Below are 14,410 nucleotides of genomic sequence, written 5' to 3' on the forward strand. Positions count from 1 at the left end.
GGAGAAATAATATGGGGAATTTAAACAAAATGTTACAAGCATTGACATACATGCTATACATGCATTCAACATTGAAGTACTGGCTTAAGTTCTCGGAATATTTAACATACACTATTTTATTCATCATCATCATCATCATCATCATCATCATCATCAATAACCCACTTTTAACTACTTTCGACATGGGCTCAAGGTGTGGCGTCATTTGTCACCACCTCGCTTAATACAGTGTTACTATCCTACCTTTTTCAACAGTTATGTCTGTCTTACAGAGATCTTCTGTCATTCAATCCATCCATCTCTTGGTTGGACAGCCTTATTGCTTCTTGCCTTCTTCCTGTCTCTCCCAAACCTTCTTCATCAACTTATCTTCTGATTTACTCCACATGTGACCAAACAACTGTAATCTATTTTTTAACCTTGTCTGCAATTGGAGCTACTTTAGCTTCTGTTCTAATACCCTTAATTCTTTGTCTATCCTACAGTCTGCATCCTACTACACATCTCAGGCACAACAGATACATCACATCGAGCTTCTTCAACTTCTCTGCCTCCACTGCTCGGGTTTCTGTACCATACAGAAGTACTGGTCACATCACTGTTTTATACAATTTATAGTTCAGTTTCTTTAACATTCTTCAGTTTCACAATACCCCAACACTCTGTGCCAATTGGCTGCAGCACACCAGGTACTAGCTTTAAATTCCTCATTTATACTTCTCTTCTTTTCAAATTCTTTTCTAGATACTGGAAGCAATTAAACCCATTCCACTATTTTCCTTTATAGCTCAATTTCAGCTTTTTCTAATTTCCTCAGTTAGTTGCCAGAACACCTTTCCTGTCTGTATACAGTTTTATTCAATGTGCCTTCAGTTTTGCATTCCATTCTCTATCATGTTCTGAGGTTCAATCAATACTTGTATTGCCACTTCATCTGCATACAGCATCTTTGTTACTCTGTTAATGTAGTACATCATCAGTATGAACAGCAGTGAGTTTAGAACTGAACCATAAAGTATACCCATTCACACTGGGAACCCCTCTGCGAGTCCAAGAGTCCTAACACTGTATGTGCAAATGCCATTGGGTCCCAGTACATAGTCTTCAGTAATTCCATCCATATTTTATGGACTGTAAACCATCCAGAGGACTGCCCAAATCAGCTTTCTAGCAACTTGTCATATGCTTTCTTCAAGTCTAGGAATGTCCATTTGGATTCTTTTGTTGTCCTCAACTTGTTTTCTACCAGTTGTCTCACTACAAACATCAGGTCAGTTGTTCACTTAAAATACTTCAAATGTTTATATAAATGATTTGAGCATATATGTAAATGTTCAGCAAGCTTAAATCAGTTAGTCAACTGATTCCAAGTGTCCAGCCGTTTAGACTTCTACATATAATCAGAGGGTGTCATTGCAGAGCTGGTATAACTTGCCAGAGGCTCTGAATTAGTTAATACTCGACTCAGTTCTGCAAAGATGTTGACTTTTAAAGAGATGATTGAAGTTTGCTAAACCATCTATATTCAAGTGGTCTACTATACCGATAAATGCCATTTGCATTTTAGGGTTTGTATCAGTTGAAAGAAGATAAGCAAAAAGAGATGCTTCTGCAAACTTTCTACAGGAATCTTAATTTGTGATAAGTGACATCTAAATGATGCATTACAGTCCAATAAAGTCTATGGGCATGAGAAAAAAGAACATAGTAACAAAAACTACATAAAAAGGCAGAGTCAACTATGACAATTGCTTTGTCTTGGATTAATAATTTAGAAACTTAAAGCATTTACCTAAACAGTTCAAATGTAATGATAATGTCTTTAAAATGTGTAAACATTTAGCAGCTGTGAGAGTTCTGAGTTAAACAGATATTATGAATTATCTACTTATTTAGTCTGTGTGCACTTAATTCATATTATTCAATATGTTCCATAACAAGGAGGTAAATGTTACACATATTTACTGATTTTTTTTATTTATTGCTAGTTAAACAAGATGATGAGCTGATATACATGGACTACATTCAACCATTTCTAAGGTAAATGTATCAATGTATGTACCTTTAGCATATCAGGTGATGATACAAAAAACAAAACACAGTACAAAATATACTCATTTTAAGTCAGATGAAAAGGAGCACAAGAGCAACAAATGCTTATATGTAGTCTAATCATTACGTAAATCATTTGTATAAAATTGTTGCTAAATGCAAATAAAAGAAGGAACTTAGTATCACAAGCATAAGAGAATGATTTAGACACACAATGATAAAACATGATTAAGAATGGATGTTTAAAAGAATATAAGTGATTATCTATTTCCATATCCAGTGATGGTAAATTATTAACTTGATGAAAAAAAAATAAAGATTAAGAAATTAACCAAAAACATGCATACTGATTGGAGGACATGATTCCAACAGAATCTGCTCAGTGAAACAGAGATGTAGTGCAGCAGAGACACAGACCATACTAGTGGTAAGCAGACATGAATGACAAAGCAATTCACATGACATGAGTAGGCCAATAGCTGCACTGCATGGATCTGGAAAAGACAGAAAGGAAACTTCATACGAGGGAGAATATGAACAAGGACAAGGAAGCATTCGTGTGATAGACTGCATGGAGCATTTGAGAACACTGATGAAAGATATAACAGGCAGTGCAAACTGCTGTCTGGAGTTGTGGGCTGCTACTGTGTGATCCTAAGGGGGAAAAATATGTTGGGGTTGTGAAATGTCTGTGAATGGGTGGCCAGCTAGCTGGACACCTTAATAGTACATTAAAAGCGGAAGAAAGAGGAGTACAGAAAAGCAATAATCAATAAGGTAAGCAGGAGAACACAAAGTATGAACACTGTAAAATAAGGCAGGGCAGTGTGAAAGATATTTTATATATATATATATATATATATATATATATATATATATATATATATATATATATATATATACATATAACAGGTAATATGGAACAGACTTATTAGGGTTGTTCACTGAGATGAGTCATAAAACACACCAGATTGAATCTGCAACTTTTTATTATATAACAAACAAGGACAGCCAATAGTGACGCCATAAGTAATTCATATGCAACATATCAACAAATATCATCAAACCATCACCTCAAGGTAATTGGCGTACACCCGCCTGTTCCATTTGCCACCTCAAAGAAAACTGGGTGCATATACCTGCTACACTGAACCTGGTGGCAAATCTGTTTAACTCACACTTACAAGCCAAATACCCCTTGACATGGCAACTGGTCAAATCTGGATGTAATTGAGTAGAGCCAAGGCTGCTGAATAAAAACAGGGGGGACACAAGGGGGGGAGAAGACATAAGGCTGTCACCAAACCGACATGCCATGCCATTACTCCTGCACCCCAAATCAACAACCTCACAAATAAATTGTGGGTTATGAAAGAAAACAAGTTAAACTTTGTAAAATTTTTGAATAGCAACAACCATATCCAAATTAAACAAATCAAAACCCATGTTATTTAAATGAACATTGTCCAAATCATAGAAATCAGGCTCCAGTCTGTCAATGTTACTGTGCTCAATCACCTGAAAACCAATTTGCCTAGCAGCCTGCTTGACTATGCGGTTGACAAAACATCTCATTCTATCAATGGCACTAGGCCTTCTAGAGCCCTTCCAGTACAGTATAGGGATGATGGTGGCCCAAAAGAAAGCTACTTTCAGATATAGGTGCTGCAAGTGTTCCATATCATATAACATTCTGGCCAATAATATCATCTTAGAGGTGTGACCCAGATCGTTTCCCCTGAGGTCAATTATCATAACACTGGGGAAGGCTTCTTTCATTGTAATCTTATGCCATATTTCCCAAAACTGAAACCAACTAAGACCCAGGACACCAAGAGAATGAACTGTCCACTAGTTGCTATCAAAAGAATTTGCATGACCAGTCAGGTGGGCCATGGCTCGGAAGGATGCTCTATGAATAAAAGAATCGCCCAAAAGCCAAATCACCTCCTTCCCTGCAATAGAAATAAAAATCAATGCTTGATGTATAACAAAAAGGCATCAGAGACCCACCTTCCCATTCTTTGAATGATCTGTGCAGATTGCCCTTCCATGGCCAAATCTGAGATATGACCTATCCAAAAGAAACGAAAGGAATAATCTTGTGGATGAATTCCTTTCCCTGCTAAGGCCTGCCTGAGAAGTGTGTTAATCTCTGATAGGTTGAAAGGCTTCCCAGAGGCCCACATGAAACCAAGCCCAACTTTTTCTCTAAGGAGGTAATATTAAATAGCAAACTAACCCAGTGCATGTAGCAAGTGATTAGTCCACTGGTCATGTCAAGGCACACCTGCTGATCTTTACTAACACAATTAGCCTTTGATTTTTTCATTCAAATCATGATGAAAGTCAGTTTATTTTCTCAGAACAGTTTCAAAACGTTCATATTTATAAGTTTTAAAACAGGAAGTGATCAAATAAGCATCATTTCCTAATAAACTACTATAATGTTTAAAGAGTACTAAATTTGCTTCAAATTAAAAAGTATTAAACATTATCCTAATGTTTACAATATCAAAATCAACTACATCTATAAAATAAATAATATTACCTATACATGTATGTAATATAAAATAAAACGTTATATCAAAAAAACATTTTATGTATATAAAATATACCTATAAGTAATCAATCATGCTAATCACTATATTATAAATAAATTAGTGACTAATAAAATATTTGAATACAGTATTTTTGCCACTAAATATATGAGTAGTTACCTCAAATAACTCCTTAATTTTAGAACTGATGAAATATTGCAGTTTTCATTCAGGCCCGGAGACCTGAATGCATCTAGTTTTAACTGCCATTCCAGTTCGTAATTACTTATAGGTATATTTTATATACATAAAATGTTTTTTGATATAATGTTTTATTTTTATTACATACATTTATAGGTAATATTATTTATTTTATAGATGTAGTTGATTTTGATATTGTAAACATTAGGATAATGTTTAATACTTTTTAATTTGAAAAAATAGTATACTTTTTTATTATAGTAGTTTTTATTAGAAATAATGATGCTTTTTTGATCACCTCCTTTTTTAAAAAAATGAAAAATGAGCGCTTTGAACTGTTAAACTTTATCTCTGAAGACAGGAGGACAGTTACAGCAGCTAAAATGCTTGTTTATTGAGAAAATTAATTAAATTAAAAAAAGGAAAACTTTTAGCTCGTTAGCTTTGGTTGCCTTTGGACCTTCATCTGTTTGCATCTTTTTCGTACCAGTTTTGTTTTGTTCAAATGGAAACAGGCAGTCCTGATAGTCCAGCTAGCCCCAATATATTTGGGACAGTTTCTCAGAACATGGGTTCTAAAAATGTTGACATTCCTTCTTTATTGGCAACGCTGACTCAAAGGATTGAAGTGTTGCATTCACGGATCGATTCACTAGAAAAGGAGGTTTGAATACAAGTACTACATTTGCTCAACCTTCGCCAGTTATTAACACTGGCGTTTCAACACAATCTGGCATTCGTTGTCCGGTTTCTAGTAATACTGTGCCTGCAAGAGGAGGATTCGGTAATGGTCCCTTAACACAAAATATTCGAAATAAAGGGACTACTAGCTACGCTTCTGCAGTTAACGGAAATTCAGCATCTGTAAATGAAAATAACTTAATGGAAGGCGCGAATGCTGACGCATTGAATGGGGATGCTTTTTCTCTTACAGGGTGGATTAAATCCAACTATCTGCTGGTTCTGATAACATTAGTGAAAAGCTTAAGAAACTTGATTTTAAACTTCTTAGGCTTAAAAAATTGCAGCTTGAGGCTGCTTATTTCAAACAGTGTTTGGATGAAAAGCTAATCCTTCAGGGTTGTTGGCAGACAATTCTTTTTATACTGAACTGAAGACTTTGTTTCAGGAACAGGGTCTTCACCTGATGGAACTCATTGTAAAACATTACAATGTACATATTCAATTGCTTATTGCCGATATTAATACATTAGATAATGTTATCAAGATGGATATTGCGTTCACACAGTTTAAATATGATTATGATCGTATATTTACAAGCATAGATGCCTTTATGGTTAAGCTTAAGATAAATAAAAATAAGAAGCTTGTGAGGGATAGGTTAGCCTATCAGGAAAGTAAGGCATACCCTAATCTAGAGTTGCGTGTACCTGTTTCTAATGTTATTTCTGATGAAGTTTCTTCTAATCACACTGATGAAGGACATCAATTTAATGATGATACTGTTGTTGATGAACAGGGGAACCACTTAAATCAAGAGTTGAGATGTAGCAATAGAATTAAGGGTAATAAAAACAACAATAATAATAAAACAGGATATAAAAAACACCCTTCTTCTAATGCAATTAATGAAGGTGTTTTTTTAGGGCAACGGAACAAGAGGAGGTATGGGAACAGGAACAGGAACACTTAACATCAACTACTCATGTAATTCCTGAATTGTATCCTGTTATATTAACTAACAGGAAAAAAGATTTTTTCCATTTACAATTTCTCATCCTTCGAACTTAATCCAGATTTAGTTGAATTATTAGCCTTTGGCTACACTTTTGTTCCTAGCACTATAGGCAATATAGCCAAGGTTATTATTGATTTGAAATGGAAACTAAATCTGAAAACGATTTTTAATAATGATGTTGATTATGATACAACTAGATTAAAGTTACCTAGTGTCTTTAATCCACCTCTTCAGTCAAACCTGCAATTATTCGAATCAATGTGTGAAGTGGATGTTAGACATCTCTTTAATAACAACATTGACCCATTTAAGTTTAATATTTCTACCTGTTAGGTTGTTAAAACCTGACAAGGGAGGTGGTCTAGTGATGTTTGATGATTTTCAGTACAAAGAAAGAATGCTTCTTGTACTTGAGTCCCCAGCTTATGATACAGCCTCACTTAATGAGATCAATGTGACATATCGTCGCATTAGAGGATATTTTCATGATCTCTTTTTAGCTGGGAAAATAGATTTGGATACATACAATTTCACAGACATCATTTCTCCAAAGACACCTGTGATGTTAGATCCATAAGGATGTAGACAACCCCCCTATGAGGGCATTAGTGGACGGAAGGTCCTCTATGACTTACCCATGCTCTAGATTAATTGACAACATCTTGTCAAAATATTTAAAATTGCTTCCATGTATTTGTAAAGATTCATGGTCTTTTTTGACTAATATTAATAACATTCCTTTTGAATCTACTTTGAATTTTTTGACAATAGATGTAGTCGATTTATATACATCAATTCCCCACAGAGAGGCGGTGGAATGGATTGGGTTACTTCTTAAAGATCTAGGGGCACCTCAGCTTGAAATAGATACTGTGACTATATTGCTTGATATAGTGCTTTCCTCCAACTTCTTTATATTTGATCAGCAATTTTATCTGCAAAAACAGGGGATAGCTATGGGCCGTGGGCGAGCGGGGCTAAGCCCTGTTTGTAGCCCTCAATGGCTAATTTGCATTTGATGAATTTTGTCAACTATTACACAAGATTTTTAGATGACATATTCATCCTTTTTAAAGGTGGTGAAGAGGAAGGTAAGACTTTTGTACATACACTTAATACCACCACAGAATGCCTTAAATTTACATACAAATTTTCGAATATTGAAATTGATTATTTGGATGTTAAATTATTTAAGGATTTGGATAGAAAAGTCTTTCTGTCTACCATTTTCAGAAAACCCACATACTGCAATTCCATCCTACACTATACTAGTTTCCATCCACTTAAACAAAAGAAGTCCATTGTTAAGGGCCAACTTGTTAGAGCAGGAAGGATGTGTAGTACATTGGATGATTTCAGACAAGAATGTCTGTTTTTAAATGAGTTATTTACTAATCGTGGATATCCGTTAAGCCTTTTAGAGGAATTAACAAAAGAAGTTGATTTGAAAAGGGTTGAAGGAATTTATAAACCTTTATTAGATCAGGTCAATAATGGTCAAGCCATTTCTGATCCTGATCCGGACATTTTAGAACCTTTGATTATTAATAAGGGACCAGAAATGAATTTTTCCTTGAGTTTTATTACTAGTTTCAGTTTGAACTCCCAAGCCATATGGTCTATAATTTTAAAGGACTGGCATTTTATAGCAAGTACTCCTTTACTATTTTTGTTATTTACAAAAGAGGAAGCAATCTTAAAGAATTGCTGCAAAGTACGGCTTCTTCTTGTACTTTTAATAGACAAAATTAAATGTGGCTGTTGCAACTGGTGTAAATTAATAAGAACAGGAAATGCATTTAGGGTGAGAAATAGAAAATATCAAATCCATTATAAGATTTCCTGTGAAACAAAATCAGTCATTTATATAGCCCTGTGTAATTGCTGTTCAGCTTTTTACATAGGTAAGACTGATCATAAGCTAAAGGAACAAATTTACCAGCATGCATATGCAATAAAAAATAATTTGTTAGAAAATGCACTAGCAAAGCATGTTAATTCCAACCCAGGACATAATTTTTTGTTTTATGGGCATAGACCATGTAGCATCTAATATAAGGAATGGCAGTTAAAACTAGATGCATTCAGGTCTCCGGGCCTGAATGAAAACTGCAATATTTCATCAGTTCTAAAATTAAGGAGTTATTTGAGGTAACTACTCATATATTTATTGGCAAAAATACTGTATTCAAATATTTTATTAGTCACTAATTTATTTATAATATAGTGATTAGCATGATTGATCACTTATAGGTATATTTTATATACATAAAATGTTTTTTGATATAACGTTTTATTTTATATTACATACATGTATAGGTAATATTATTTATTTTATAGATGTAGTTGATTTTGATATTGTAATAATAATGTTTAATACTTTTTAATTTGAAGCAAATTTAGTACTTTTTAAACATTATAGTAGTTTATTAGGAAATGATGCTTATTTGATCACTTCCTGTTTTAAAACTTATAAATATGAGCGTTTTGAAACTGTTCCGTTTATCTCTGATGAAGCTGTGACAGGTGTTACAGCAAAAACGCTTGTTTATTGAGAAAATAAAATTTGGTTAGCTTGCTGGTTACAAGGTTGCCTGTGGACTGACTTTCATCTGTTTGCATCTTTTTCGTACCAGTTTCATTCAAATCATGACAAACTCTCCGTGGATGACAAAATCCTCCCAACAAAGGTAAAGGTAAAGGAGAAGTTCATTGGCCTGTAAAGTACCCACACACAAAGAGGTGAACAAAGTGGCTATAGAAACAAACAAGTTAAGTTCATCAATGATCCTGTAAAGACCTTGAACAACAAGGGTAGCAGTCTTCTCCCAATAGGTTTTCTGGAATTGTGGGCAGGTCCCTGTATATTCTCTAGGCCCTTAAGTATCCTTCCCCTAACCTGATGTCCTGACACCACCTGAAGGCCCAAAAAATGCTTCAGCCATCCTAAACCTTCCAGGTGTACTCTGAGAGTTTTAGGTGAATCCCCCATTGTGGACCTAGCCACTAAAAATTGTAGCAACAATTGTACTCCCCATGGGCTGGGAATAAGGGATCAAAGACGTGTAGAATGTCCTGAAAACCTGGAGAGATGATGAGCAAGCTTTCCTAGTGTTGCTGGCCCAGGAACTTGCCAAAACCAATAATGCTAGTCCTGTTCAATTAGCCAGACTTGTGGAAGAGCAGGGATTTTCTTTTGATTTGAATGCTTGGCCTAGAATCAAAACCTGGCAAACTGAAACCGGGAAAGACTGTCAGCAATAGGATTAAGATGACCAGGGACATGAACACATTAAAATGACAAATTAATCTGTACACTCAACAAAACTAAAAGCCTGATGACTGAGTGGACCCACCTGGACCTGGAAGAACATTTTTGAAAGTGTGAACCACTGTGATATTATCTGAGTGAAAAATAATCCTCTTGTCACTTAATCTGTCCTTTCATACTAGCATTGCTACTCAAATGGAAAAAATTTCTAGAAACATGATGTCCCTCCTGCTCTCCACAGACCAACTTCCCGGCCACTTTTCGGCAAACTAGCTACACATAAAATAACCCCCAATACAGGACATACCCAGCTGCATCAGTACAAAGCTCAAGGTCAGTGGCTGACATCCAAGGGGAATGTCAGAAAGAAACTCTATTAAACTGGATCAAGAATGTAAACCATACCCAAAGGTCCTCTTTCACGTGTCTAGTCATCCTGACTAGGTGGTATTTCAGCCTATTAACCATCAACAAGTCAGAGACAGAGCATTAGGAAGGTTCTGCTTGGAGAAACCACCCTGCAGGCAAAATTCAACAAACCATGTAACTGCATGATGTCTCCTAACCGTACTTTGTTGGACCATAAAAATCTCCAAAGTAACTGCCAGAGTTGTTAAAGTTTGTATGGAGGAAGCTTGAAGGAGTTATCAGTGGTGTCTACATCTAAGTCGAAAAAAGTCAGGACTCGGCTTTGCCCTTCTGACTTGCCATCAACCAATGGTATCTCCAACTCACTGCAAATCTGCTTGAAATTGGACATCACTTCTGAAGCACCATCCTGACCCTCCTCCACTAACAAATATCATTTAGGTAGTGCATTGATGACTGATGGGGGACCTGGTTTACCAACAGCAATGTAAAGGTGTGCTAAATATTTCAAATGGTGCACAAGCCATAGAACACCCCATTGGCATTGCAGTGTCAAAAAACATCTTTCCATTGAAATGAAAATCTAAATAAGGCCAATGCTTTTGTCTCACAGGGAGAAGATGTAAAGCAGATTGTTTATCCAACATACAGAACCAGAAGTCTGTATAGCCCATGATGACTTCTTCCACCTTATCCAAAGAAGAGTAGTGTACCCTGGTCAGTTTGGTGTTAATAAAATCATTGACTGAACCCCCCACTGGGTGAGATAAGTGATGACTCAATCTGAACTCACCTTCCTGTTTCTTGGGAACAAGGCCGATAGGAGAAATTTTAAATAAAATCATGGAGGGGATGAAAAGGGGCCAATTGTCCTGCCATCTAATTGCTCTGTCTCTATTAACCTGGCAACAATGTGTTCATGTCCATTGAAGGATGACAAATTATTAACTAACTTGGACTCTAACGAGGCTGTGGATTGGAAAGCCTATGGAAAAACCTTCAATAAAGGTGGCAGCTGCCTTCTGATCCAGGTAATCTGCTAGAAAATAGGATAACTTATCTAGACAAATGGGGGAATAAGCCTGATGTGGCGTGTGTTCGAGTCCCCTCCCAAAGCACCCCCTGTTTACACAAAAAGGTAGCCTGGCATGAAAAGAAGAGTTGTGCCACTTACAAATCTCTCCAATTTTCTGAGATGTAGAAAAAAAATCTGGAAACAGGATGACCTTCCCCACATCCTGAACACAAGTGGTTATATTCGCAAGTGGGCCACACACATTTTTCCTGATTGAATGCCCAGCAAAATCTTATATCTTTTGTATTAGTAGCCCCTCCGTCAATATCCATAGGCAGATTTTTGTCCATCATGGCACTGAGCCATATGGCAGGGTACCTAGACTCCCACCTGAAGGAACTAGTGAGGGGATTCAGCTTACTGAAGTGCTGACCATAATTCAACCACCCCAAATCCCCTTTCACATGGTGGGCTTTCCTTAGAGCTATAAAATAAGATAATACAGGTAGTACTTGGGTGGGATCCTTCTCAATGATTACTGCCATAATTATCACAAAACCCAGAGACCAAGTGTTCCAGTTCCTCATGTTTCCTGGATGATGCCTTCTTCCCGAAGGCTGCTAAGGCTGCCATCAAGTCCTTGTTGGACATGTCATCAGTGCCCAGTATGCACTTTATACTCTCATTATCTACTAGGTTCATAGGTTCATAGGTTCATAGGTTCATACTAGGCTATATGCCCTAGGGCATTTATAAGCCTAGCCAGAGTGTGTTTGGCTTTCACCACCCATTTTAAATTAATTTTGCTATGCCCTTTTTCGAGGTTAGTATACTGTGCCTCTGTCTAACAGTAGCACAGAAGTGATACCCGGGGTAAACCTACGATCTCCCATCCACTCATCAAGATTCCTCTTGAAGAGAGTCAATGAGGGACTCTGCCTAACCTGAACTGGGATTTTATTCCAGAGTGAAGGGAGCCTCTGGGTTATGAATCTGTCCCTCCAGCATGTCCTATTTATTTCAGTGCTGAGGTTCAAGTCTCTCGAGCGCGAAGCTCGATGGGATTTGGATTTTCTGAGGTGCAGCATGTCCATTTATTCTGGGTTGGACATGGCTTTATACGTCAGGCACAGATCGACTCTGAGCAGGCGGTATGCCACTGAGTAGAGCTGGAGTTTCTTTAACCGGGCAGCATATGGCATCTGTTTGAGCCCTTTGATCCTCTTGGTGAGGTACTTTTGGGGTCTTTCCAGTTGCTGCAGGTGTCTGGTAAGGTGCATCCCAAAAGGTGCATTGTACTCGATTATGGGCCTGATGAGGGATGAGTAAAGAGGAACAATGACCTCCCCTGATCTAGATGTGAATCCCTTTATGATTAGGTGAGCTATATAAAATGTTTTTCTAACCACTTTGGCCACGTGGTTGTGAAATGAGAGATTGCTATCAACTTGGGTCCCCAGGTCCCTAATTACTTCTTTCATACTTAATGGATTACCACCTATGTGGTAATTTGTGAGCACTTTGTTTTTGCCAAAGGGGATGACTATACACTTTTTGGCGTTTAGCTTGAGGCCATGGCTCTGGCACCAGTTGTCTGTTTCTATGAGGCCCTTTTGGAGGATGCTTGTGTCGGCTGGAGAGTCGATTATGGCACCCAGTTTGCAGTCATCTGCAAACTTGGTCAGCCACAGTCCTTCCATGTTGGCCTGTACCTCCGAGGAATATATACCGAATAAGAGAGGTCCCAGGACTGAGCCTTGTGGGACACCACTTGTAACTGGTTTGGAGTCTGACATGGCTCCAGCAATTCTAACCATGTGGGTTCTGTCCTTGAGCCAGTTTGCAACCCATCTAGTGATATAGGGGTTTATATTTAAGCTGGTGAGCTAATCTATAATGCCCGAGTGGGGTATTGTATCGAAGGCTTTTGCGAGGTCCAGGTAGGCTGTGTGGACCACCTTCCCCTCGTCAATGGCCTTGGTGACTGTTTCAAAGAAATCGACCAGGTTTAAGAGGCAGGATCTGCCCTTAACAAAGCTGAACTGGGTAGGATCCAGTGTCTGTAGGTCCCCAATATCTTTATTTATGAGGTCCATGATGATCCTTTCCATAGCTTTGCAGAACAAGCTAGTCAGGCTTATGGGGCGATAGTTTCCAGGATCCGTTGAAGCACCTAGATCAAAGATATCTTCAAGCTCTCCATTTATAATCTTTTCTTTGACCTTGGAGAGAACATGTACTGTGATTTGAGAGCCAGGTGATTTGGAATATGTGAAGCTGAGGGAAGCCATGGATGACAAGTATTGGAGAATACACTCACCTAACTGGGGTGGGACCTGCCTCTCTGAACCCATGACCTCCTCAGATCCTCCAGACAAGTTGAGTAAAGGTAACTGCATCACCTGGTTATCATCTGTACCTGCTCCCACACCCAAAGGTGTAGATGCAGCAAATTTTCTCTGCAAGGCTAAGTCAACTAGCCTAATTCTACCCTCTTCAGGCAAAGAATTTATAAAATCCTCTACACAATTATCAGCAGATTGACACCTACCACTAATATCAAGCCCTGTAGCCCCTACAGAGACATTACCTTGAACTTCTGTAGCTATGTCAGATAAGCAGGAGGGGGTGATCTTTTGGCCATAGGCATCTTTGACAATCTTTTTCGGAGCCTTCGTAGCTGGATCTTTTCCCACAGCTGTACCTTCTTCCAGATTCATTGAAGGTCTCCTCCTGGAATTTAGGCTTTGTTCAACCACCTCTTCTTCTTCTTCTTTCAGCTTTTCCCGGTTAGGGGTCGCCACAATGGATCACCTGTCTGCTCATGATTGGCAGTGGAGTTTTACAGTGTTGAGTTGCGAGCCCGGCACCCAACCTTCCACAGAAGGCACACATATGCAAGCACTCATGCCTAGGGCCAATTTAGAGTGTCCAATCCACCTACAGCATGTCTTTGGAATGTGGGAGGAAACCGGAGCACCCGGAGGAAACCCATGCGACCACAGGGAGGACATGCAGACTACGCACAGAAGGCACCCCAGCCAAGAATCGAACTAGAAAACCTCTTGCTGTGAGGCAGAAATGCTAACAGCTGCACCACCGTGGCCGCCTCTTGTTCAACCACCTCCACCATTTCTAGATCAATTAGCAAGCCATGCGCTTCCTGCGATAAATGCAACCATATCTCTTTAATGGACTGCACCATGGCTGAACCTGAAAGAAGGAAAAAATTAGCACCAGGAATAATACACACACACACACAC

This window comes from Protopterus annectens, chromosome 4.part1 (genome assembly GCF_019279795.1).
Source record: "Protopterus annectens isolate FY-2018-M chromosome 4.part1, PAN1.0, whole genome shotgun sequence".
NCBI classification, from domain to species: domain Eukaryota; kingdom Metazoa; phylum Chordata; order Ceratodontiformes; family Protopteridae; genus Protopterus; species Protopterus annectens.